This window comes from Heptranchias perlo, chromosome 17 (assembly GCF_035084215.1).
Source record: "Heptranchias perlo isolate sHepPer1 chromosome 17, sHepPer1.hap1, whole genome shotgun sequence".
Classification (NCBI taxonomy): domain Eukaryota; kingdom Metazoa; phylum Chordata; class Chondrichthyes; order Hexanchiformes; family Hexanchidae; genus Heptranchias; species Heptranchias perlo.
The window spans coordinates 11231816-11257844 of record NC_090341.1 but is presented as its reverse complement, the minus strand read 5'-3'; the positions used below and the strand labels follow the sequence as shown (position 1 = coordinate 11257844).

Below are 26029 nucleotides of genomic sequence, written 5' to 3'. Positions count from 1 at the left end.
GAGCCTGTTCCACCATTCAGTGAGATCATGGCTGATCTGTGACCTAACTCCGTCTACCCGCCTTTGCCTGATATTCCTTAATACCTTTGGTTAACAAATATCTATCAATCTGAGATTTAAAATTAACAATTGAGCTAGCATCAACTGCCGTTTGCGGAAGAGCGTTCCAAACTTCTGCCACCCTTTGCGTGTAGAAGTGTTTCCTAACTTCACTCCTGGAAGTCCTGACTCTAATTTTTAGGCTATGTCCCCTAGTCCTAGACTTCCCAACCAGCAGAAGTAGTTTCTCTCTATCTACCCTATCGGTTCCCCTTAATATCTTGAAAACTTCGATCAAATCACCCCTTAATCTTCTAAATTCTAGGGAATACAACCTAGTTTGTGTAATCTCTCCTCGTAATTTAACCCTTGGAGTCCAGGTTGTTTTTAAAATTGAATAACTAGGTGGTGGACAGTGGTACTAGAGCCTAGTCTTCATTTGCTTCCAAGCTTTTATTCACAGAGCTCCAAATTACACCCACACCACATCCTAGATCAGCTCTCTTATAAATGGATACAAGAGAGTTCCCAATTGATATGCACCACCTGAATACAATTAACACTAATTGATATAAATTACATGGATACAATTAACAGAAGTATCATTCTAGTAAATCTATGCTGCACTCCCTCCAAGGCCTAAGGTGCGGTGCCCAGAATTGAACACAGTTTTTCAGTTGTGGTTTAACCAAGGCTTTGTATAGCTGTGGCATAACTTCTACCCCCTTGTATTCTAGTCCTCTAGATATATAGGCCAGCATTCCATTAGTATTTTTGATTATTTTCTGTACCTGTCCATGACATTTTAATGATCTATGTACATGGACACCTAAATCTCTTTGGACCTCCACTGTTTCGAGCTTTTCGCCATTTAGAAAATACTCTGCTCTATCCTTTTTAGGTATGAAGTGGATGACCTCATACTTGCCGACATTGAAATCCATTTGCCACAGTTTTACCCATTCACTTAATCTATTAATATCTCTGTAATTTTATGCTTCCATCTACAATGCTTACAATGCTGCCTTTCTTTGTGTCATCAGCAAACTTGGATATGTGACTCTCTATCCCATCAGCTAAGTTGTTAATAAATACAGTGAATAGTTGAGGCCCCAACACAGATCCCTGTGGGACACCACTAGTCACATCCTGCACATTTGAGTACCTGCCCATTATCCCTACTGCCTCCTGCTGCTCAGCCAATTTCCTAACCAGGTCAATAATTCATCCTCAATTCCATGAGCTTCAACTTTAGCTAACAGTCTCTTATGAGGGACTTTATCAAATGCCTTCTGGAAGTCCATATAAACAACATCCATAGACATTCCCCTGTCCAGTACTTTAGTCATCTCTTCAAAAAATTCAATCAAGTTTGTTAGGCTTGACCTTAACAAATTTACAAATCCATGCTGGCTGTCCCTGATCATTATAGACTCCAGTAATTTTTTGTGTTGCTTTTGATATCCCTTGTCAGTTTCTTTTCATACTCCCTTCTTGTAGCTCTTACTGTCTGTTTCGTCACCCTTTGCTGTTCTTTGTATCACTCCCAGTTGCCAGGATCTATGCTTTTTTTTGCATTTTTGTATGCTTTTTCTTTTAGTTTTATGTTGTCTGTTACCTCTTTTGTCGTCCATGGCTGTTTTTTTTTTTGGCAAGTAGAGCTCTTACACCTTAAGGGTATAAATTGGCCCAATTTTGTTCTCTATAACCAGTGTTAGCAACAAGCTAACTCTTCAATGGGGCCTATTTTCATATGGACTGGTTGCCCCAGTGTATGTTGGGTGGTGCACAGTTCACATGTGCCTGGCTTGAACCTCACTGAATCTGGCTGTATTTTTGAGTTCATCAGTACATTTGAATAATATCGGTGGATTCCAGGCAGGCTACTGCCTCCGCTTCAGCGCTTATTGAATAAGGGTCTGGAATTCATGCGCTGTTGCAGAACTTAAAGGGCTGCAGCAGTTTAAAGGGGCAAGAATTTTTTTTTCTCGGAATTGTAGTTGCTGATACTGTAGCAACAGCCGAAGAAAATGTCCTGAGAGCAGTTCTGGCAGCAGCAGAGCACTCACCTTCGAGGAGGAGTCAATCGAAATCCGACTGCAGCAAGTGCACCAGAGGAAGGACCTCCTGTTTCTCGTGGTGGCCATCGGGTGAACTGAAGGGCAGGCCAGCAAGTTTGGTAGGAGGTGGCCAATCAAATAAATGCCAGCACTACTGGGCTTCTAGTTCAGTACCACAACCACAAAACTGTCGTATGCTCAGAAGACTGATTAAAGTTGGGATGAATTCATGATGGTGCAAATCATGTTGATCTCTTTGAAGAAGGGGGCTAAATGGGTGAAATGACCCATTCTTATTTCATACTCCCTTATATTCTGATAACATTTGCAGATTCATTAAACCTCATAGTTTCCAGGCTGGTCTGATATTGGCTGGCTAACTGTGTTACAGTTATGCTGTTTGCAAGTCTCTGCATGTATCCAGGTATAACACAACCGTTGAAACATTCGGGTGTGGCAAATGATGGGAATTTTTTCCGAGTAAGTAGCAGTACATTAACTAATGAGGTGGTGGAAGGGGAAGCCACAGGTAATTAAATAATTGACAAAAGTAACTGCCATAGATACTAATAAGGAAGGCGCATAAAATAATTTGTATTTATAAATGCCACCTGATGAGCAGTTTTGTGAGGGCGTGTTTACTTAGTTTGCAAACTGAAGGATATTCAATCGAAGATTTATTACATGCACTATTTGCGTGAATTGCATGCGTCTTTGCCCAATCCCTCTCCCATAAATAACCTGCTAATCCTTAAACAAGGCAGGAATACTGTCACAGATAAAAAGAAAAAGAAATGCAAATCTGAAATGAAAACAGATAATGTTGGAAATAAACTTTAGGTCCAAAGAGGAAATATGGGGTAACGTTTAAGTCGGAGGTTCCCAAACTTTTCTGCTGAGCCCCCGCCGCCCTCGGAGGCTCATATTCCATTCACACCCACCCCCTCCGCCTTTTCGAAGGAACGGTGCTTTGTAGTCCCCAAAAAGATGGCAGAGTTTCCTATTGGTTTCAACAACTGAGAAAAAATTGAGAGCAGTTGAAAATGCTCACCCTGCCTTCAATCATGTTGGGATGGTGCTCCTCAAATAGCCGACCGCTTCAGCGATCTCTACTTTCATGCAGCAGTCGGGAGATGCCACAGGAATGCCTTTTACTTTAACTGAAGCAGCCTCACGTAGCCAGAGGAGGTGCATTATGGGAACATAGGAATAGGAGTAGGCCATTCAGCCCCTTGAGCCTCTTCCGCCATTCAGTTAGATCATGGCTGATCTGTACCTCAACTCCATTTACCTGCCTTTGCTCCATATCCCTTGATTACCTTGCCCAACAAAAGTCTATTGATCTCAGTCTTCAAAATTTCAATTGTCCCAGCTTCCAAAGCCTTTTGGGAGAGAAAGTTCCGAATTTCCACTACCCTTTACGTGAAAACGTGCTTTCTGATTTCACTCTTAAATGGCCTAGTTCTAATTTTAAGATTATGCCCTCTTGTTCTGAATTCCCCCGCCAGAGGAAATAGTTTCTCTATATCTATCCCATCAAATCTCTTTATCATTTTAAACATCTCGATTTGATTACCCATCAACCTTCTAAACACAAGGGAATACAATCAAATTTATGCAACCTGTCCTCATAATTTAACCTTTTAAGATTCATTCTGGTGAATCTGCATTGCACCCCTCCAAGGCCAAAATATCTTGAGGTGCAGTGCCCAAAGCTGAACGCAATACTCCAGATGGGGTCTGACCAAGGTTGTGTACAACTGAAGCATCACTCCCTCACTTTTGTATTCCAACCCCCTTGAGATAAAGACCAACATTCCATTAGCCTTTTAGATTACTTTTTGTACCCGTGCACTAGCTTTTAGTGATTTGTGTACCTGGACACCCAAATCCCTTTGCCCCTCCATAGTTTCTAGTCTCTCGCCATTTAGAAAATGTTCTGATTTGTCTTTGTTGAATCCAAAGTGGGTGACCTCACACTTCCCCATATTGAACTCCATCTGCCGGGTTTGCCCATTCATTTAATCCATCTATGTCCCTTTGTAACATCCTGCTCCCATCTACACAACTTACTGTTCCTTCTAACTTAATGTCATCTGCAAACTTGGCTATGCAACTCTCTATTCCTCAAGTCCCATTCCAGAGATTTGAGCACAAAATCTAGGCTGACACTCCAGTGCAATACTGAGGGAGTGCTGCATTGTTAGAAGTGCCGTCTTTCGGATGAAACGTTAAACTGAGGACCCGTCTGCCCTCTTAGGTGGATGTAAAATATCCTACGGCACTATTTCGAAGAGTAGCAGGGCAGTCATCCCCGGTGTCCTGGTCAATATTTATCCCTCAACCAACATCACTTAAAAATAGATTATCTGGGCATAATCAAATTGCTGTTTGGAGGACCTTGCTGTGCACAAATTGGCTGCCGCATTTCCTACATTACAACATTGACTACACTTCTAAAACACTTCATTGACTGTAAAGCGCTTTGGGATGTCCTGAGGTCATGAAAAGCACCATATAAAGGCAAGTCTTTTCTCTTCTTTTCTACTTTTCTTTTTTTTCTTTCTGCCAGCCAGCCTGCCCATGTCATTGGTATGTATGGTGAAAAGCTGAGGCCCTTGACCTTGTCACATTCCACCAATCAGAGTACATTCCCTGTATTCCTTGTGATTTGTGTACATGGACTCCTAAATCCCTTTGGTCCTTCACAGTTCCTAGTCTCACCATTTTCAAAAAATTCTGAATTGTCTTTCTCAGATCCAAAGTGGATAACCTCACACTTCCCCACATTGAACTCCATCTACCATAGTTCTGCCCAATCACTTAGTCTGTCCATGTCCTTTTGTAACTTCCCGCTCACAAGGTTATCTCCAATTCTGTGCGCCCTCATTTTTGCTAATAATCTTTTGTGCGGAACTTTTATCAAATGCCTTCTGGAAGTCTATATGGACAACATCCAAAGGCACTCCCCTATCCAGCATGCTAGTGACCTATTACAAAAATGCAATTAGATTAGTCAGACGTGACCTACCTTTCACAGATTCATGCTGCCTCTCTTTGACCAGCTCATACTTGTCCAAGTGCTCAGTCATTCCGTCCTTGATGATAGATTCCAGTAACTTCCCCACAATTAATGTTAAACTGACAGGTTTATAGTTACCTGGAATCTCGCTCCCTTCTTATATAATGGAGTAACATTTGCAATTTTCCAATCCAAAGGCACAATTCCCGAATCTAGAGAGTTTTGGAAAATTATAACACATGCACCTGCAATGTCCCTATCTATTTCTTTTAATACCCTGGGGTGGAAACCATCATGTCCTGGAGATTTGTTTATCTTAAGTCCATTAAGTTCTCCATTACCAGTTTCTTTACTTCTATTAAATATACTAAGTTCCTCTCCCCGACTTATTTTAATGTTCCCTTGTACCATTGGTGGCGATCTCAGCACTGTGGTGGATGGTGCTACACTGATCAGTTACAATGCACCAGAAACAGCTCTGATAGGTCCAGTGTCTACTTCTAGAAATAAGCGGGAATTCAAGCACCCACATTGAGCTGAGATTGTCCATAACGCACTTTCTTTGGCGGTGGCTCTTGTTCTTGGCCAGTCTGCCCTCCTAGCACCCCCTTGATAACCCCAGTTGGGGAACCTCTGGTTTAAGGTATAGATCCTTTGGCAGAACTGAAAATACAGGTGAGCCCCTTTACCGACCAAAGCTAAGAACGTTGGGAGGGGAGAACATCAGGTAATGGATGTGAATATGTTTATCTGATCGAGCAAAGCAACTTCTAATTGGTTTAAAACCCGCAGCCATATTAAATCCATTTGTTTTGTACCAGCAGGGTTAGAATTTCATCCAGGGTGCCCTGATCTCTGCCATAATTTCAGTGGAAACATTGGAGAAATGGTGTAAATGGCTGTTTATGCCATTTCGCCGGGGTTTCCTCTGATCTTCCACTGAAGTTATGGTGCAAGATCGGGAGATCCTCCCACCCCACCCCCTGCAGAAGCTTAATGGTGGTAGTTAGTATATTTGACTTGTGTAGGAACATAGGACATAATTTTAATTTTAAATCTGAGATTGATCAATTTTTGTTAACCAAAGGTATTAAGGGATATGGGGCTGAGGTGGGTATATGGAATTAGGTCACAGATCAGCCATGATCTTATTGAATGGCGGAACAGGCTCGATGGGCTAAATGGCCGACTCCTGTTGCTATGTTCCTATGACTTGTAAAGGGTCCATATCCAAAACAGAAATCTACCTTCTCCATTCAGGTGCTGATGCATTTTCTAGGATTTTCTGTTTTAAAATTAAGCAGCTTTTTATTCAGCTGTTTTAGTTTAGTTGAGCGTGCTCTTGGCTTTTATGCTGCTGAATCATACTCCCTTATCTCGGTGGCAGACTTGTTAACCCATGAAAGACCTATGAGTCTGCTACCGGTTTCAGGGAGCAGGGCATAGTAGTGTAAACGGCAGGTGCTGGCTCATGGATGTCACCTCCTGGTGTGTGAACTATAAAAGTGGCTTTAGGATGCTTGGTAGTCTGACTCGTATTTCAACTGGAGAGAGAAGGACAGACAATGAACCTTGAGAGGTCTCTCTCTCTTTTTTCTTCTTCTGTCTTCCCCAAATGACAGCATTCTGCAGCTGCTTATATGCGGATCCAGTAGCCTTGGTCTCCCATAGCCAATGGCCGGATAAAGGTAAAACGCCCGGATGTGGTTGGCACATCACCTGCCGATGTCATGATGCCAGCAAGCACACCCTTGTCTCGTGCCTAGCAGCAATGTGACCGGGCGGTGCGACTTCCAGTGTAAATTTGGGAGAGTAGCGCATTTAGACTGCTCTCCTCCTAAATATCCTGATGGGGTTAGATGGAGTAGGGAGGGAGGATGCTTATATGGAGCATAAATGCCAGCATAGACCAGTTGGGCCAAATGGCCTGTTCCTGTGCTGTAGTTTTGATGTAAAATCCAAACTATTAGTACAAAAGGTAGTTAAACCCTCTTCTGCCTGGCGACCCAAAACCCTGTACAGTGCAGCAATCAGTTTCGTCTGTGTATAAACATTAATAATCAACAAGCATCTGGCACAAAAAATGATATATTCTTCAAACTTCTAAACAAGCATTTATTTTCCAATAATTTCCAGTAAAGGAAGAATGATCCAGATAGCTTGGCTTTTACTAATGAGAGTCAAACAGTGTCTGAAATGAAACATTTCATGTTGTCAATTGACATTTAAACAACCATTTGTTAACCTGAGTACTGAAAATATTTTGAACCATTCCACCCATACACACTGAGACATTGCTGAAATGTCTAGGCTGTGCATGCATTCCCCTTTTTTGGCTTTAGAAAAAATATGGGCTTTAGGGCAGGAGGCCACAGCTACATTCTGGTGACGTTCACAAGGCTCCAAGGATGAGAGAATGTTTGAGGTTAACAGCTCTTCCTCGTTATAAGACCATTGAGTAAACATTTATTAACCTTTTAACACAGTGCTGTCCTCATTCCAACAATGGAATGCATTTTAAGAAACCGTTTGTGAAGATGTTTGTGTGTAATTAATCTGTGAAGATGAGGTTTGTGTACATCAGACGATTGAAAGCTGTTGGAAGTCTGTTTGGATGTTGAAGGAGCGGGTGGGGGGGGGTTGGAGCTGCGGAAGAAAAAAATGTACTGCAGGTCTGGATTTGGATATGAGGGCGATCAGCCACATTCCCACATTCTGTGGTGAAACCGTTGCTATCAGATCTTCACGCAATTAGAGGGTGCATTTGATTGACAGCCAGACTTTGGATTCTTGCCAGTGTTGTTGCTAGACTATAGTTTTTGGACATGAGAAAATAAAATTAACATTTAGATCAGTGACAGATTAAGGAAAGGAACAAAATCTCTCTTTGATTCACTTTTAGTAGTTTCCTGAGAAATCTTTTGAAACAGTTTAACGCAAGTTTCTCATTTAAAATTTTGTTCTGAATTTAATAAGAAAAAAACTTGTTGCAATGTTGGGATATGTGGTAAGTGAGAGATTAGAGTTCACTTGAAGGGTTGTTAGTCATGATGGTTTTTCTCAGGTTTGTCACGTGGATGTATGGCTCTGTCTGCCTCAGTTGGGCATTAAAGTGTCACCACAATCACTGGCACCCCCTCACTACTGGTGAAGGCGGTCGTATTTGTGTGGTGGATTAGCGATGGGCGTGTTGGCACTGGGAAAGCAAGCAGACAAAGGTGACTCGCCATGATATTCCTCACAATTGCCAGAATGTAAAATTGTTTTATGTGCTGTGAGTGAGTGCCTTCAACTGCTGACGGGCATGCCTCCCACTGTCGACAGGCCTCGAGATTAAAGGTGACTATCTGTCAGGACATGGCATAGTATTTATTCGCAATTTTGGTGGGCCTTGCCTTCTGCTGCCAGTACAAAACAATCCCACTGGTGTGTTGTTGAATGTGCTGAGTCGGTTCAGTGGATCCAAGTATTTGCATCATCACATGAGTACCTATGATGCACTGGGAATGTCTATTCCCAGGCCTACAGCTCTATTCTTTTCAATTTTGAAGAATCAGAATTGCCGATACTGTATTGTTGCTCCCTGAAAAGCCAACTCAGAAAGTGGAGACCACCTGCAGAGCAATTTTAGGCTAACCTGCCTGTCGGGAAGCTGAAGGGATAGAGTGCAAAGTTGATTTTACACCTCACCTGATTTTACTCTCCGTTGAAGTTATTGGAGAGTAATATTGGGCGGGGTGTAAAGCTGGTGTTCCACCCGATACCCTGGGTTTCCCACCTGGCAAGTTCGGTTAAGATGACCCCCCAGATCTCTCTCTTCCGGATCGGCCTCCAATTGACTTATTGGAGAGGTAAAGGACAATATGGACAGAGTGTGGGTTTCACAGTTGGCAGTTCACAAGTTGTTGATTATAACTTGTACTTTGAAAATTTATCTTTGTTTGCACTGTGCGTGCTGATGGTCTTGTTGGAGAGAAGGCTTTGATGAATTGCTAGGCCTCTGTGTGATTACAGCTAAATTTACATACATGCAATCATTTGCTTTAGCCATCATTTAACTTCACATTAACGTCTTTCAGCCAGTTGCCCTCACCAGAACATATCATCAGCATTTCATAGGACCGTAGATGATGTTTAAACAAAAATATTAAACAAAATTCACAGATATAAAAGTTCATATAAATAAATTATCATAACTTTCCTGGTACCTTGAAATTTCCAAAGGGTGCAACAACTTCTGCTAAGTAGAATGGACTGCATAGTTGTGCTTTTTTTTTTCCTGAGGTCGTGATTTTTCTCTCTGGACTGGCTGGAGTTTGGTCCCTGGCTTCAGTCACTGCCCTGGTAATTATCTGCTATGACATGGGTAAGAACAGGTCTAGGGTGATAGTTTACTTGTGGAGTGGGGAATTGAGGCTGTGCTCTGAAGCATTCTGTAACACTGCTGCTCCACTGTGCCACTCTTGTATTTTGTTTCTCAGTCTGAATCTCAGAGTGCGCTTTTCTGTTGTGTCACTGGGTTGCCGATGTGTGGGTTTTCCCCAGCACTGGCCTTAGTGTGTCCCGGGAAGTTCACATTTGGCTTGCAGGTAGCTGCTTGAGCCCCATGCTTTGGTAGGCCGGCAGCACTAGTGCAGGCCTCCAGCAGTATAAAAGCAGCTGTAGGCAGGTTAAACTTTCATGGCACACATCACCACTTTAGGTCTTTAGGATTTGCAATAAAAGTCTCTCAAACGGACTTCAATTATAAATGGATCACCATAGCCCAACCCAGTTGAAAAATTCAATTTACCGGTGGTCCTGGGCTTGAAACCTTAAGGGGCCGGAAATTGCTCATAAAATAACGATGAGCCTATCACTATCAATAGGCAAATCGAAGAGCAAGTTCTGGTGACCACACGTGTGTGGTCAAAACTTGCTCTTCCTGATTCACCGGTGATCTGAAAGGTCTGCGGATTGACAGCTCGCTGGTTGGTTCTCCATTGAAATCCACGGAGGATCACGAACTTGCTGCTGGAACGCGGTACAAACACTGAAGCGCACTGAAAAAGTTCGGGCTACTCTGAACTGGCGCTAGGAGCCTGTCCTGCCACCATGTAAATCACGTGCATAATTATTAATTTTTTCCTTTTTCTTGCGCATAATTAATGAAAACCGGATTCAGCCGGAAGCAGCCTTTTAGCTGTCAGAGAGTTGTTTAAAAAGTCTGAGAGGCGGGTGTCAGAGTTTTCAAATGTGGAGTCTCATTCCTCCCGATTTTAATAGTTTTTAATGTAAAATTTTAATTTTTTTTACTTTTTCTTTCTGTCTCTTTTTTTCTCAGTCTTTTAATCTTACCTTCTATTTTGCTTTCTCTAAATGATTTTATAGTACATTTACTAATTTTATCTGGCACTTCCTGGTTCTTAGTCTGTGCAGTTGGTGAATGAGCTTCAGCGCCTGGTTCTCAGTGTGGCTTGCTTCAAGCTGACTGGTAGAGGGGACAGGGTGATCCCTTCCTCTTCTCACGGTTCAGAGAAGCCCGGGAATCACCGCTGCTCTTTTTGCAGCTCTCAATTAAAGCAAGTTGGCGCCCTGAAGCCCGCAAAAAGTTTGTGGGTGAGTTAGTTACTTACCAGCGACGGGCGTTGTCCGTTCGTCGCTCAGCGCCGTTTCTGGCCCCTTGTCTTCTTGCAGCTGCCCACTTTTTTGCTACCAAGTTAGAATAATGGCATGGTCACAAACTGGGAAAATTTGCTAGTTCAGTGTTTAATGTACTAAAAAAACAATTTCCCCCCCATTCCCCAAACATTTAGCAGGATGGTTGTTTGTAATCAAAGGGGCAAACACTTCATAGAATCATAGAAAGCTTACAGCACGGAAGGAGGCCATTTGGGCCATCGAGTCCGCGTCGGATCTATGCAAGAGCAATCCAGATAGTCCCACTCCCCCGCACTATCCCCATAGCCCTGCAAATTTTTTCCTTTTAAGTACGTATCCAGTTCCCTTTTGAAGGCCATGATTGAATCTTCCCCAGGGTCAAAATCTTGGAACTCCCTTCCTGACAGCACTGTGGGAGAACCGTCACCACACGGACTGCAGCGGTTCAAGAAGGCGGCTCACACCACCTTCTCAAGGGCAATTAGGGATGGGCAATAAATGCCGGCCTTGCCAGCAATGCCCACATCCTATGAACGAATTAAAAAATCCCCTCAGGTAGTGCATTCCAGATCCTAAGCACTCGCTGTGTAAAAAAAAAGTTTTTCCTCATGTCACCTTTTGGTTCTTTTGCCAATCACCTTAAATCTATGCCCTCTGGTTCATGACCTTTCCGCCAATGGGAACAGTTTCTCTCTATCTACTATGTCTAGAACCTTCATGATTTTGAATACCTCTATCAAATCTCCTCGCAACCTTCTCTGTTCCAAGGAGAACAACCCCAGCTTCTCCAATCTATCCATGTAACTAAAGTCCCTCATCCCTGGAATCATTCTAGTAAATCTCTTCTGCACCCTCTCTAAGGTCTTCACATCCTTCCTAAAGTAAAGAATTGGACACAATACTCCAGCTTTGGCCGAACCAGTGTTTTATAAAGGTTCATCATGACTTCCTTACTTTTGTACTCCATGCCTCTATTTATAAAGCCCAAGATCCCATATGCTTTTCAACCGCTTTCTCAACCTGCCCTGCCACCTTCAATGATTTGTGCACATATACCCCCAGATCTCTTTGTTCCTGTACCCCTTTTAGAATTGAGTCCTCTAGTTTATATTGCCTCTCCTCGTTCTTCCTACTTCCACTTTGCTTTTTTCTGCGTTAAATTTCATCTGCCACGTGTCCGCCCAGGGCACTAGCCTGTCTATATCCTCTTGAAGCCTATCACTATCCTCCTCACTGTTTACTACCCTTCCAAGTTTTGTGTCATCTGCATGTTTTGAAATTGTGCCTTGTACACCCAAGTCCAAGTCATTAATGCATATCAAGAAAAGCAGTAGTCCCAGCACCAACCCCTGGGGGACACCACGGTACACCTCCCTCCCAGTCCGACAAACAACCGTTCACCACTACTCTCTGTTTCCTGTCACTTAGCCAATTCTGTATCCATGTTGCTACTGCCCCCTTTATTCCATGGGCCGCAATCTTGATGACAAGCCTACCATGTGGTACTTTATCAAACGCCTTTTGAAAGTCCATATATACCACATCAATGGCATTGCCCTCATCTGCCCTCTCTGTTACCTCATCAAAAAACTCTATCAAGTTCGTTAAACACGATTTGCTTTTAACAAATCTGTGCTGGCTTTCCCTAATCAATCCTCACTTGTCCAAGTGACTGTTAATTCTGTTCCGGATTATCATTTCTAAAAGTTTCCCCACCACTGAGGTTAAACTGATTGGCCTATAGTTGCTGGGTTTATCCATACACACTTTTTTGCAATTCTCCAGTCCTCTGGCAACATCCCCGTATCTAAGGATGTTTGGAAGATTATGTACCTTCGCAATTTCCACCCTTACTTCCCTCAGCAACCTAGGATGCATCCCATTCGGACCGGGTGACTTATCTACTTTAAGTACAGCTAGCCTTTCTAGTATCTCTTCTTTATCAATTTTTAGCCCATCCAGTTACCTCAACTACATCTTCCTTTACTGAGACTCATCCTCAATTAGCAGAATTAGTTAACTTTTTTTGAAGTTAACAAGTTGTCCTTAACAGTGCAAAATTTGCCATCCAACCAAAAGCTAACAGTTTAGTGCCTGGAGATTTGTTTATAGGAAGCTTGTTAACTGTTTGATTTCAAACAGAGATGTGCTTTTGCAACTATTATGATGTGTCAATAGTCCATTTTTCCAATGAAAAACAACAATGCTGTCAAGTGCCAACTCACTACTTTCAGATGTGGATCATCCGTAAGCTTGTCAATTCGGGCTGCTAAGAACAATCTTCAAAATAATTGCTTTTACTTCAAAGAAATGAAACATAAAATATAAGAGCATTTGTTTTCAGTTCTGGCAATAAGAGTGTGTCAGTACACGAGGAGCTGGACGATCAATGGACTGTGAAATGATCCATTTTAGTTGTATTGTAAATTACTGGTTGTACTGTATAATATCTATCTATCTTTGCTTCTCTAAATTATCAAGTTGTAAATAATCTTGATCAGTAGATTAGCCCGTATGAAGTACCACCTTCTGGATTGACAGGAGATGTAATGGGAATCCGACTTGAGATCCAATTCATAGTATTGCTGAAGAGGATTATTGATTCTGGGCTATGCTTAATTTGGCAGAGATGGTTTAAAAAAAACAGGTTTCAGATTAGAAAGGACATGGTCTCCTAAGGAAACCATCAGTTCTTTTTTACATGAACTAGGGTAATTGCTAGTTCTCGCTATGGCAACTCAAATAAATACCAATCTTTTCTCCCTGCCCCCGAAGACATCAACTCCTTATAGTTTGGCCCCTGGCACCTTGTCCAAGTGGGGGAGGGAAGAAGTACTACAGTCAAGAACAATCTTGCCCTTGATGGGCATCTCAATACGTGCCCTTCCATCTTGGGTCTCTCAATAGTAAGCATGAGTTCCATTTTCTCCTTCCCCTCCAAGCTGATGCAGACTGGAATTCAAACCAGAGACCTCGCTGGTGTTCACGGTTCTGCTATTCATGGTCATACCCAAATGAGCTGTAGGGGGAAGCTGAAATAAATATTTTTAATATTAACTTTAGATTCTATAATCATGATTTAAAAAAAATGCCTCATCTGTAGGGTTCTCTCCTGTTAGGCCCCTATTTTTCCCATAATTGATTGGAAACAATTACTTGGCTTAGTCCAGACATGTCGTTATCCATCTGTGTTGCATAGCAATCAGAACTTCAGGTGAACTGCTGATTTTCTTGTGAACCAACACCCTGTCTGGGTTTCAGGGCAAGGTGGGAATTTCTCAAACCTACTTTCACATACTGAATTTTTCTCTGGTATACTTAAAACCAAATTACTGTCCAGATTTCAGAAATGCCGCCTGCCTGTGGTTTCTTGCCATCCCTCCTTCAGACTATGGGAAGTGGCCATGTGTAGGTCCATTTTGGAATTGGGGTAGGTCTGTGAAGTGAGAATGTTTGCCATATGTTTTCTATTGTCAGTAGAAGGTGCTTTCTGTTCGGTCACTAAAGTAAAGAAGAGCACTTATACAGACAGGGTTGGGCTATCTGATTGGAGGTGTCTGGAGTAAGTCATACTGCAGAAAGCTCTGTGTCATCAATGAGGTCATGATAAACAGGAAAGTACCAGCTGATGTTAACAGGGAGGGTCGTTTTCAGCACCTCTAAATGGGAGTCGCCCAGCTCTGGCAATTCAGCCCTCTAAGGCCAGGTAATGGTCCTACCTCTGCTAATATATCTTATTTGCTAGTTTGCCTATTTGAATTTTCTGGGTCTGTTGGTTTGGTAAGGGCTGTAGCCTCAGGATTGGATGAATCATAATGCCAAGATCTGTTAGTATCAGCAGCTTATGATAGGTGAGAATTAATGCGAATGTGGATTTTAACTTTTAATTGGAGTACATTTCTGCAAAAGTGCTGTGCCTTTGATTTCCTGATTTACATGGCTGCAGGAAAGGTTTCCTGCTGGGAGTGTGAGCTCAGAATTACTGGCCAGAAGTGTTCACCGAGGCTCTGTGATGTGCCCATGTGCAGCCCTTGAAGGATAAAAGCTTGGACACCACTGCTGTATAATCCATTCATTGTCAGCTGCACTAAAAGGTCAAATGGATATGATCCGCTGACATTAGTCAAGTGATCTCAGTGAAATGTGCATCTTGCTGGGATCCAGTCAGGTTATCAGGAGTGCTGTCGGCACTTGTTCACCCGGCCTGCTTCAAGTTAACTGGCACAAAGATCTCGAGGGTGATAGAATCCCAAAGTGACCTTAAACTCAAACGGAAAATGCTGGAAATGCACAGAAGGGCCTGCACCCGAAACCTCAATTCCGTCTGCTCTCTCCGCAGAGGCTGACAGAAGCTCCCGTGCATTTCCAGCAATTTTCTGTGTTTTTGTTTCAGAATTTCAGCATCTGCAGTATTTTTCCTTTTTATTCCCCAAATGGCCTGAATTTGGCTCATAAATAGTGAGACATCCTGCTGAGGATTTCTAGATGTTCACACTTATGCAAGAACTAAAATAGATGTTGTTTTGCCAATTTTCTCCCCTTTTTTCCTACTTCCTTTCCTGAATTTTAGATGTTGTGAAACTTTTTGCCAGATGCGGTGATTCCTATTAATTCAACAAACTGGAATTTTTTTTTTATTCGTTCATGGGATGTGGGCTTCGCTGGCAAGGGCAGCATTTATCGCCCATCCCTAATTGCCCTTGAGAAGGTGGTGGTGAGCTGCCACCTTGAACTGCTGCAGTCCATGTGGTGAAGGTTCTCCCACAGTGCTGTTAGGAAGGGAGTTCCAGAATTTTGACCCAGCGACGATGAAGGAACGGCGATATATTTCCAAGTCGGGATGGTGTGTGACTTGGAGGAGAACGTGCATGTTCCCATGTACCTGCTGCTCTTGTCCTTCTAGGTGGTAGAGGTCGTGGGTTTCGGAGGTGCTGTCGAAGAAGCCTTGGCGAGTTGTTGCAGTCCATCCTGTGGATGGTCCACACTGCAGCCACGGTGCGCCGGTGGTGAAGGGAGTAAATGTTCAGGGTGGTGGATGGGGTGCCAATCAAGCAGGCAGCTTTGTCCTGGATGGTGTCGAGCTTCTTGAATGTTGTTGGAGCTGCACTCATCCAAGCAAGTGGAGAGTATGCCATCACACTCCTGTCTTGTGCCTTGTAGATGGTGGAAAGGCTTTGGGGAGTCAGAAAGTGAGTCACTTGCCACAGAATACCCAGCCTCTGACCTGCTCTTGTAGCCACAGTATTTATATGGCTGGTCCAGTTAAGTTTCTGGTCAATGGTGACCCCCAGGATGTTGATGGTGGGGGATTCGGTGATGGTAATGCCGTTGAATGTCAAGGGGAGGTGGTTAGACACTCTCTTGTTGGAGATGGTCATTGCCTGGCACTTGTCTGGTGCGAATGTTACTTGCCACTTATCAGCCCAAGATTGGATGTTGTCCAGGTCTTGCTGCATGTGGGCACAGACTGCTTCATTATCTGAGGGGTTGCGAATGAAACTGAACACTGTGCAATCATCAGCGAACATCCCCATTTCTGACCTTATGATGGAGGGAAGGTCATTAATGAAGCAGCTGAAGATGGTTGGGCCTAGGACACTGCCCTGAGGAACTCCTGCAGCAATGTCCTGGGGCTAAGATGATTGGCCTGCAACAACAACTACCATCTTCCTTTGTGCTAGGTATGACTCCAGCCACTGGAGAGTTTTCCCCCTGATTCCCATTGACTTCAATTTTACTAGGATTCCTTGATGCCACACTCGGTCAAATGCTGCCTTGATGTCAAGGGCAGTCACTCTCACCTCACTGTTATGTGGGAGGATTGTACTGTACTGTTATGTGGGAGGATTGATAGTCATCACAACACAAAGTACATAGTTTTCCAATTGCTACACCTGCTGTTGATAGACCAGTGAAGTAACTGAACTAAATCAACTCTCTGGAAAGAACATGTTTGTTAAAGGGAATACATTTCTTTTGAGCTTTGGAAGAGAGGTGGGTGGAGGTTAAGAGAAAAAAGGTGAATATTTGGGCTTGCTGAAGTGAGGGGATACCATGCTGGAGAATGAACACAATTCTGGATCAACAACAACAACCTTTAACGAAGGAAAAACATCCCAAGATGATTCACAGAGCCAGCGAAACACCAAATTCAGAATAAAGCTTCATCCAACAATGTGCTTTAACCTCAAATATTTTTGCACTATCGATCCTAGCGATCTCTGTGAGTGAGATTGCCGACTGGGCGATTTTGTTCTATGGAATGACTGGGAAATGCAACACTGTCCCAAACTCATCTTGTGTAACACTTAGCTGTTAGCGGAGGAGCCCTTTATTCCTTCATCTGGGCTGGATAGAATCCTGCAACAGTTTGCTGCACAATTTTCCAAAAGCACCCTCCGTCAATACCTCTCAATCTCAGATGCTGGGTTAATCATTCTCTTGTTGCATGAAGACGAATGGAATTGGTGGAATGCAAAGGAGTGTCCAAAAATGTGTGCTTGTGTGCGAACTTCTCATTTGAAGGTGGTGAGTGTATTGGTGTGCCTGTGATTGTCTAACCTGCATCCAATGATGTCATCATAGTGATTCAACATTGCATTTAATGTGTCAATGCTTATCTTCTCCTCCCCACCCCTGCTCCCCAAACCCACACCAGTTCACCCACCTTTTCCCCTGAAAACACCCACTTGCAAAAGAAAGAAAGACTTGCACCATCCACCTGTGAGGGCAAACGGGGCCTCATTTTAACATCTCATCCGAAAAGATGGCACCTCCGACAGGGCAGCACTCCCTCAGTACTGCACTGGTGTATCAGCGTAGATTTTGTGCTCTAGTCTCTGGAGTGGGATTTAAACCCACAACCTTCTGACTTGGAGGCGCGAGTGCTGCCCAATGAGCTATGGCTAACGCCTAACTTGCAGTTCATGTTGGTATTCTTCTGACCGTCTCAATTTTCTGGCACTCTTGTCCCTTCAATTCACATTGACATTCTTGCCCCCACCCCCAATTCATACTGATACTCACCTTCACCTCTTATTCCTTCCTTCCCAGTTCTTGTTGCCACTTGTTTCCCCTCTCGGTTCTTGTTGGAAACCCAGCTGTCTTTTCCCTCCTCCATTTCATACCAGCACTCCCCCCCCCCCCCCCCTCCCCCAACCCCCGCTTCCTTTTTACCCCTTCCCCTTCTTTCAGATCACACTGGCACTTGCCTCCCCTCCAATCAGGTTGGAACTTTGCTCTCCACTGCTCCCAGTTCCTTCCTAATGCTGCTGCTGTTGTATGCTGATCTTGTAAAACTATTGCGAGAATTTCTGCCACAGAATTTCATCCTCTAGAACAGCAGCAGCATCAGGCAGGAGCCTGGGAGCAGTGCTGATTTTCACATGTGAATGTGGACACTGACTCCAAACTACTAATTATCCAAGTAAATCATGGACGGTTGGTACGCACGGGTAATAGTGTGCCATTATTATAGCAATAAATGCAGTACTAGTTTCAAATGGGGCAAAGATAAAATTGGGGACATTGTGGAGCTTTGGAGAAGGCAATGGAAACATGTTGGTAGTTTGAGGGCATACTTTGAATATACTTAGACAGCTCTTTACTTTCTATTTGTTAATCCAAGGAGAAGATCCTTTTTCGTTTTTCTTCGCAGGCCATGCACCAACCATGAGTGAAAGGGCTAATGAGTAACGTACTCCCAATGTTGTTCCAATTTGACCACTTGGGGTGTAAGAGAATGTGTGGTCGTGCCTTCAACCGTTTAAGCCCAAAGCTCAGGAATTCCCTCCCGCAACCTCTCCGCTTCTCCACCTCTCTCTCTCCTTTAAGACCCACCTGAAAACCCGCCTTTTTGACCAAGCTTTTTGGTCACCTGTCCTAATATCTCCTTCTTTGACTCGGTGTCAATTTTCATCTGCTTACGCTCCTGTGAAGCGCCTTGGGATGTTTTACTACATTAAAGGCGCTATATAAATGCAAGCTGCTGTGTTCCAAGGGTTTATCTGCTCAGTATCTGCTGGGCACTTCCCCACAGCATCACTGTTGAAGTCAGAAGCCATGTGGGCCTCATGAACTCCTGTCCATCACTTGTGGTGACCCGTGTTAAGTGCATTCATATTTTGCGCTGCTTGTGTATGTGTTTTTTCTCCCCCTCTCTTCTGTGATATCCAGTTGTTGTCTCCATTGTGTATAGCCTGTTAATATCCCTTTTGGATTATTGAAACACTGCCTGGCACTTTTCCAAGCAAAGCAATTTATTCTTTACAAAATGCTCGAGACCATGCAAGATTATTTCATTTATTTAAGGTATTATTATGGGGTAAATTTTAATCCCCAAGAACGGGTGGGTGGGAGGTTAAAATAACAGCTTTTTGGAGCGGGACCACATCCCGGCTCCAACTCGCCCACTTCTGGATTTAACTCAGGCAAGTTTCTATGCGTGTGCACAGCAGACACCAGGAAGTCACGCCCCCACTTAAAGCCAGTGGGCCGATACTTAAAAGGGCAATGAACCTCCTGGAAATGCTTGAGGTATTGCTTTGAGTATTGGAACATTAAAATTAATTCAACCGTACCTGTTTGGGTTTCCCATCGCTTCCAATTCATGTCAGGTGAAAGCAGGTGGGGGGGCCGGATCCATGAGGTGAGGGCCTTTATTGCACTGCTTATGGGCCCGGAGGAGCAGGAGTGCTTCATCCAGGCCTGACAAGCTCACCTGGCTGACAGGAACCCCACGATCGCCCCCCTTCCTCCCCCCCCCCCCCCCCCCGACCATGGTAGACCCCTACATACCTCTGGCTCTTCACCCAACCTCCAGCGACCTTCAATCTCCAAGCCCCGGCCCATCTGATTTCCTCCCCGGCCTATGATACCTCCCTCCGAACGCTGGCAGTGGCCTACTGCCGCAGGCCTTCCTGCCCGACAGCCAGCTAGCCTGTCAATCAGGCTGGCTGCCGGGCGCAAAGCCCGGAAGTAAAATTTATTGGCCTGATCGTGCCCCACCAACTTACCTTCCAGGTTTCACACTCAAATCTTACCCCGCTCCCTTCCCAGCTCAAAGTCAAAATTCTGCCCTATGTGTTTGTGTGCCCTTTTTAAAAAAAAGTATATTGAAATACATTAAACGAAGTAACTTAAATTGTAGATGGATATGAATTACCTGTATTTTTTTTGTTGATATTCTCTTATCTCCCAAAAAAAATCCTGCTATGCATCATTACCCATCTCGGACGTCAGATTGGTGTTCTGCTCGTGGAACAGTGACGATACCACTGTTGAGCCATCTATTAGATCAAGACCGCATCCTGGTGATGCAGTGCCCTCTTCAAAGGGTAATGGTGATAGACATGAGGAACTATAAGCAGTTTGTTTTTTCTAGGTCACAAGACTTGCACAAGAGATTTGGAGATAAGTAAATATTTGGTATCTTAGTGAGACTTGAGAAATGTGTTGGAAATTTATCCTGTTATTTTGGCAGAGGAAAAGCTCCTTTTTAGCCAGCAGGCAACTGAAATTTTTCCCCCGTCTCTTTGTCTGTCTGTCCAACTGTATCTGTGACTCTTATTTTCTTTTTCCTTCAGTCTCGCTCTCTCTTTTCTTTTTCGCTCTCATTTTTCTCTTGGTCTCTTCTGCCTTCAATTTTTTTTTATCATCCATTCTCTTTCTCTCCCTCATTTCTTTTTCCTCGCTCCCATTCACGCTCCCCACACCGGCCCCCACCCCCCCAACTGAAACCAGTGTCACAGTACCGCTTTTGGATCATATACTGGTGTACTGTTCTCTGATCAACTTTCCCTTTGTTACCAGCCAACTGGTTGTTGTGATTTTCTACCAGACAGGCAATTCCCTTTCATTTCCGACATTGTTTAATTACAAAAGATTGTATTTGGTATGTTTTTGCTGCTGAATTGCCTTATTCTTGGGACGCGAGGGTTACTGTGCGTTTGTTTTGGATTCCATTATGTTTTCTTCAGTGTGAGTATAGGTTAGTTAAACTTGCTTCATATCTGCTTGCCAGGTTACATGATCCACACAAAGTGGAGCTCTGCTGTTCTCTGTATGCAATGTGTGCATGGACTTGTATGCACTGTGCCATATACATGCATTTACCTGCATTCAGTAATGCCCTGATCCTCTAGGAAAATTGAAGCACACTCTCTTTTTCAGCCTAATCCACCCAACCATGCCTACATCTAAATCTGCTTATTGCTGTAATGGGTTGCATAGATTAATACTAGTAAGTAGGTGCAGGATGGTTTAAACAAGAATCATGATGTGTGTTGAATTCTGGGATGTTGTCAGCAAAGATTGTTTATACTGGAGCAGATGCTGTGTTCACCCATTGTTGATGGGTCTCAATGGAAGCTGAGTGAGACTTGGTTGCTCTATATTGTGATTTCATACTTTACTGTATTCTGTGCAAAACCTCCACATGATGAAGATATAAACTCCAGCTGCCTTGTGCCTGTGTTGATCTAGCATGTCTCTAGCTGCCTTTAAAAGTTTCAGGGTGAAGCTTCCTTTCCTGCTTATGATGTAATTTCCTTCTGAAATTTCAAAAATTCTCATCCTTGTTTTCTAATCCCTCCATGGCCTCACCCCTCCCTATCTCTGTAACCTCCTCCTGCTCTACAACCCTTCGATATCTCTGCGCTCCTCCAATGTTGGCCTCTTGCGCATCCCCCATTTTCTCCGCTCCATCTCCTTATGTGGCTCGGTATCAAATTTTGTTTGTAAATCGCTCCTGTGAGGCACCTTGGGACGTTTTACTATATTAAAGGCGCCATATAAATGCAAGTTGGTGTTGTTGAAAGCTTCTTCCATCTCTTCCTGAACTTCCAGAAAGCAGATGCATTCCTGAGAGGGTAAATCAAAAGTCCTGAACTGCATAAAACCAGAAACCAGCTGAACTATTACAAAGAAATAAATAATGCATGGAAGTGTGTTGCAAAACTGTGAATCGTGTGATTGAACTTAAGTGCCTTTGTACCATGAAGCTGGAACTATATCCAATATCTAATTTCAATTCATTGCACTATGCCTTGTGTGTATGTGCGTGTCCATATATATTTTAATACACCACTCATTGTATTGGCCAGGGGACTCTTGTACAGAATATTTCATTCTCTCCCATCACTCTACCCCCAATAAGTTTGTGAAGTTTGTTAGAACATATTGGACCCCAGTATAAGCGAGAGTGCTGGATACTCCATTACAATTGGCTACTAAGTGGAGATTTATGGATACCTAGGAATGAGTTAAAATGCTGTAATGTAATTGGGATGTTCAGGGTCTTAATAATATGGAAAATAAATGATATCTGAAAGCTCACTGTACATAGTCTACATAGACAAGTGTTGCTTGCACGGAAAAAGGGATGGGAAAACAGAACAAATCCTTCTTTCCCTGTGCCCCTCCATCTCTTAAAAGAGAATTGCACAATAAGATACCAGGGAATAATTTTGAAGTTGTAATCTTGCTAGGAGGTTCAGATAACTGTTACAAATTCTTATGTCTTTGGTCTGATAGTTTGACATCTCACTGAACCCCCTCCATTAGATTACAATCCTCAACTAGCTCCCTGGTGTTGGTTGTCAAACTAAATGAATACATATGTTTTAATTGTATTGAAGGAGATGTTTCTTATTGAGGCAGTAATTGTTTTTATGGACTTGAGGAAGATGTACGGATGTCATGTTAAAATATTGTCCAAGAAGTTACAGCCAATGGGCCAGCTGTAGATTCTGCGTCGTTGTTTATTCAGGCAGCACCGGCCAGTTGGGAAAAAAAACGTTTTTAATGGAGGATGACCTTTGTATAGTCTTTATTGGACCCTGTTAATTATTCAATTTGTATTACTCACACAGATAGTACTTTCTGGACTTTTCAAACTGGTATTGTGCAATTGGATGGCTATATTCGGGGATCTTTCCTTACTCAGCCACAGTGTGTTCAATCCTGGAATGTTTTGGCTTGGTACACTTAAAATGTGGCTTTTAAAAATTTCAGAACATCGTTGATTGGTTTGTTGAACCTTGTTCATAAAGAGAAATGGGAACTGACCCCACCCCCCTCCTCAAAGAAAAACTGTTTAGGGAACAAACCTACTCCAACTCAGAGTGAGAGTGGTCCCACTTTTGAAGTGCTGAAATCGTGCACATAGAGCTGGAATTTAAATGTTTCTTCATATCAGCTCTCTTCATCACAGAATTTGAGTGTTTTTTTTAAAAAATCCATCCGATATTCTCTTCCCCTCAAGAAGGTGACTGAATTATTGTTCCGTAGGTGACAGCAGCTCCATTGGTACGCTGTCCATGTCGCCATTTCTTATGTGTGAGCCTGGAGAATGAGATTCAGCAGGCTTTTCAACCATTGCAGCCTAGGTTTATCTTGTCTTAACCAACATTAACACCTGTGCATTTGCCAATAGGGGTGATTGAAATAATGATCAGGAGCAGGAACCCTGGCTGGTCATTCTCCTCTCCTCCAGCCCAGGACACAAACCAGTGATGGAATCTGGGACCTTCTTTCTTTTGTTTGACTTGGAAGCCATACAATGCAGTGCATTTACCCATGAACTATCAGGGAGTTTTTACATAGGAACAGGAATAGGCCATTCAGCCTCTTGAGCCTGTTCCGTCATTCAATTAGATCATGGCTGATGTACATTTTAAACATCTCAATTAGATCAGCCTTCTACTGTCTAAGCTCAAGGGAATACATCCTCCTTCTGTGCTGTATCTTTTCTGTGGTTCTACAAGCCGAGATTATGCACCCCGTCCTCATAATTAACCCTTTTAGCCCTGGTATAATTCTGGTGAATCTGCACTGTACCCCCTTCAAGGCCAATATATCCTTCCTTGGGTGTGGTGCCCAAAGCTGAGTGCCACTACTCCAGATAGGGTTTGATCAAGGCTCTGTATAACTGAAGCATAACTTCCTATCCTTTGTATTCCACTCCCCTTTAGGTAAAGGCCAACATTCCATAAGCCTTTTTGATTCTTTTTGTAACTGTGCACTAACTTTTCGTGAATTGTGCACCTGGACACCCAAATCCCTTTGCTCCTCCACAGTTTCTAGTTCCTCACCATTTAAGAAAATATTCTGATATTTCTTACTTGGATCCAAAGTGGATGACCTCACACTTCCCTACATTGAACTCCATCTGCCACAGTTTAGCCCACTCACTTAATCTGCCTATATCCTTTCGTAACTTCCTGCTCCCATCCGCACAAATTACACATATATTGGGGCTTAACGATTTTACTGAAAAGTAAATCATCTATGTGCCTAACTTCATTGCTGGCTTATGTTTTTGTAACTTACTGAAACCTGCTGTTTTATTTCTTCCATATGCTCAGTATATTTATGTTGGCTTAGCTGTTTTTTTAATTTTGTGAGGATTTGACATCATGGAAGTCTGCCACGTGCTCAGCGATAAACATTTTCTATTCTACGATGTAGTGAGATCTTTATCGAGGTGGGCTGGCTGGTGTTCGTGTTATGGACTAATGCAAGACTGTTGGGAAAGTTTTGCTCTTATAAGGTATGCTGAAAAGGATAGTTGAGAGATGGAGACATTAGACCTGCGCTCTCTGGGATAGGGTGCAGCAATCCATTGTTTATAGTTGGGAGAATGGAGGATAATTTCAAATGTGTTGTTCACTGAGTGCATGTGTATGTCATGTGATATACAATTCTAGGCATCAGAAACAGTGCTGAGTTCAGTAATAGTTCATTGTTAGTGAACCAGATCTGATATTTCAACACTCAGGCTGATAGTCCACTAAAAGCAATGGAGCAAGTGTCAGCTACGAAGGAACCCTTATAGTAACGCAAACTTTGCAACTAAACTAATATGCTTAAAGAGGAATTGTTGCACTTTAAGGAAGCTCTTGGACAAGTTCAGTTCCAGGGGCAATGTGGTCTGAAAACTTGATTTTTCTTTTACAGCTGCTATATTGGCTGCTTACAAAGTTTTCTCTGCAAAAGATGAAAGCTTCAACTGCAGCATGAACTGTGCACCTTTGATTGAAGTTCAGAAAGTTAATTTATTAAAAACAAAAACAATCTGATGGTGTCATCGGTCATTTCAGTTAAGGGTGACGCTGCTAAAAACTGACTTTTGAAGGAATAGTGTACCAGTTGATCATGAGAAAAGCGTGTAGTTAAACTTTCAGTGATAAACCACCAGATTAAAATGATCTGCCCTGGAGCAGAGGAAGAGACAGGACTATGGGATAGAGCAGGGCAGCGGGATGAGTTTTGGATTGCTGGCACAGACACGATGGGCCGAATGACTTCTTTCTGTGCTGTATATTTCTTTGGTCCTATGAATAACCAGTTATGAGAACCTCCTAATAAAAGAACGGCGAGGACGAACCAATCAAAATATTCTTTCTTTTACCACCTATTCCCCCCCTGGCAAGTTAAAATGTTAAAAATACAATTTATAACATAATAAATGTGTAAAAAGATTTAAAAAGCTATAGATTTTAATTTGCTGAAAAATTACCCAAATCCTGTTGAAATGCAACTATTACATTTTGCCTCCTGAGCACCAACCTCTGTCAGGGTCCAGGGCTTGAGTTGGTGGCCTACCCCAACCTGCCATGCTATGTTTCTGCCCTCATGCCACATTCATGGCTCTAGCTAACCTACCTCACACCATCCTGACTTTGACATGTTCTTTGCCTGTCGAGCCTGCCTCTGACCCATAATGCTGCCCCGGATGGATTCCTGCTATTTTGCCAGCCCTCCATCCCCCAATTGGACCCACTTCCGTCTCTTTCGTGCCCGTTGCTGGCTTGAATCTGGTTATCAGCTCTAAACACACCTCTGTTTGCTGACTGTGTGCAGCACTTGTGCTTTCTTTTGTTTACACAATTCAGAAACAGTTCTGAACAGATTTAATTATGCAGCTGGGCCAGTTGCACCAGGGACAACATTTATAAATAACAAAAAGGATGAACAGACAAAAAAAATAGATTTCAATTTTTTTTTTAGCTTTTTCTACAATAAGCCATTATTTAAAAAATGGCTGTGTTTGTGCCAGGATTGCTTTTAATCCAACTTACTAAACCAACCAGGTCTTTACTTCCTGCATGAGGGAAACACTATTTCCTGAGAAATGGTCAAAAATACTTTTCTGTCCCTCTCACAAATGTCTTTCTAAATTCTTACATTGCAGAGCGATACCTCCTGCACCACTTCCACACACAGACAAACACCCTCCATCCCGAGACAGGATAACCCCTGACTCACT

General features: G+C 43.0%; 1 protein-coding gene across 1 annotated transcript in view; it reads left to right on the top strand.

The window, feature by feature from the left end:
• Window positions 1-26029, top strand: part of mst1rb (macrophage stimulating 1 receptor b) — a 120426-nt gene that overhangs the window by 17646 nt on the left and 76751 nt on the right. The gene's annotated exons all lie outside the window — the stretch shown is intronic.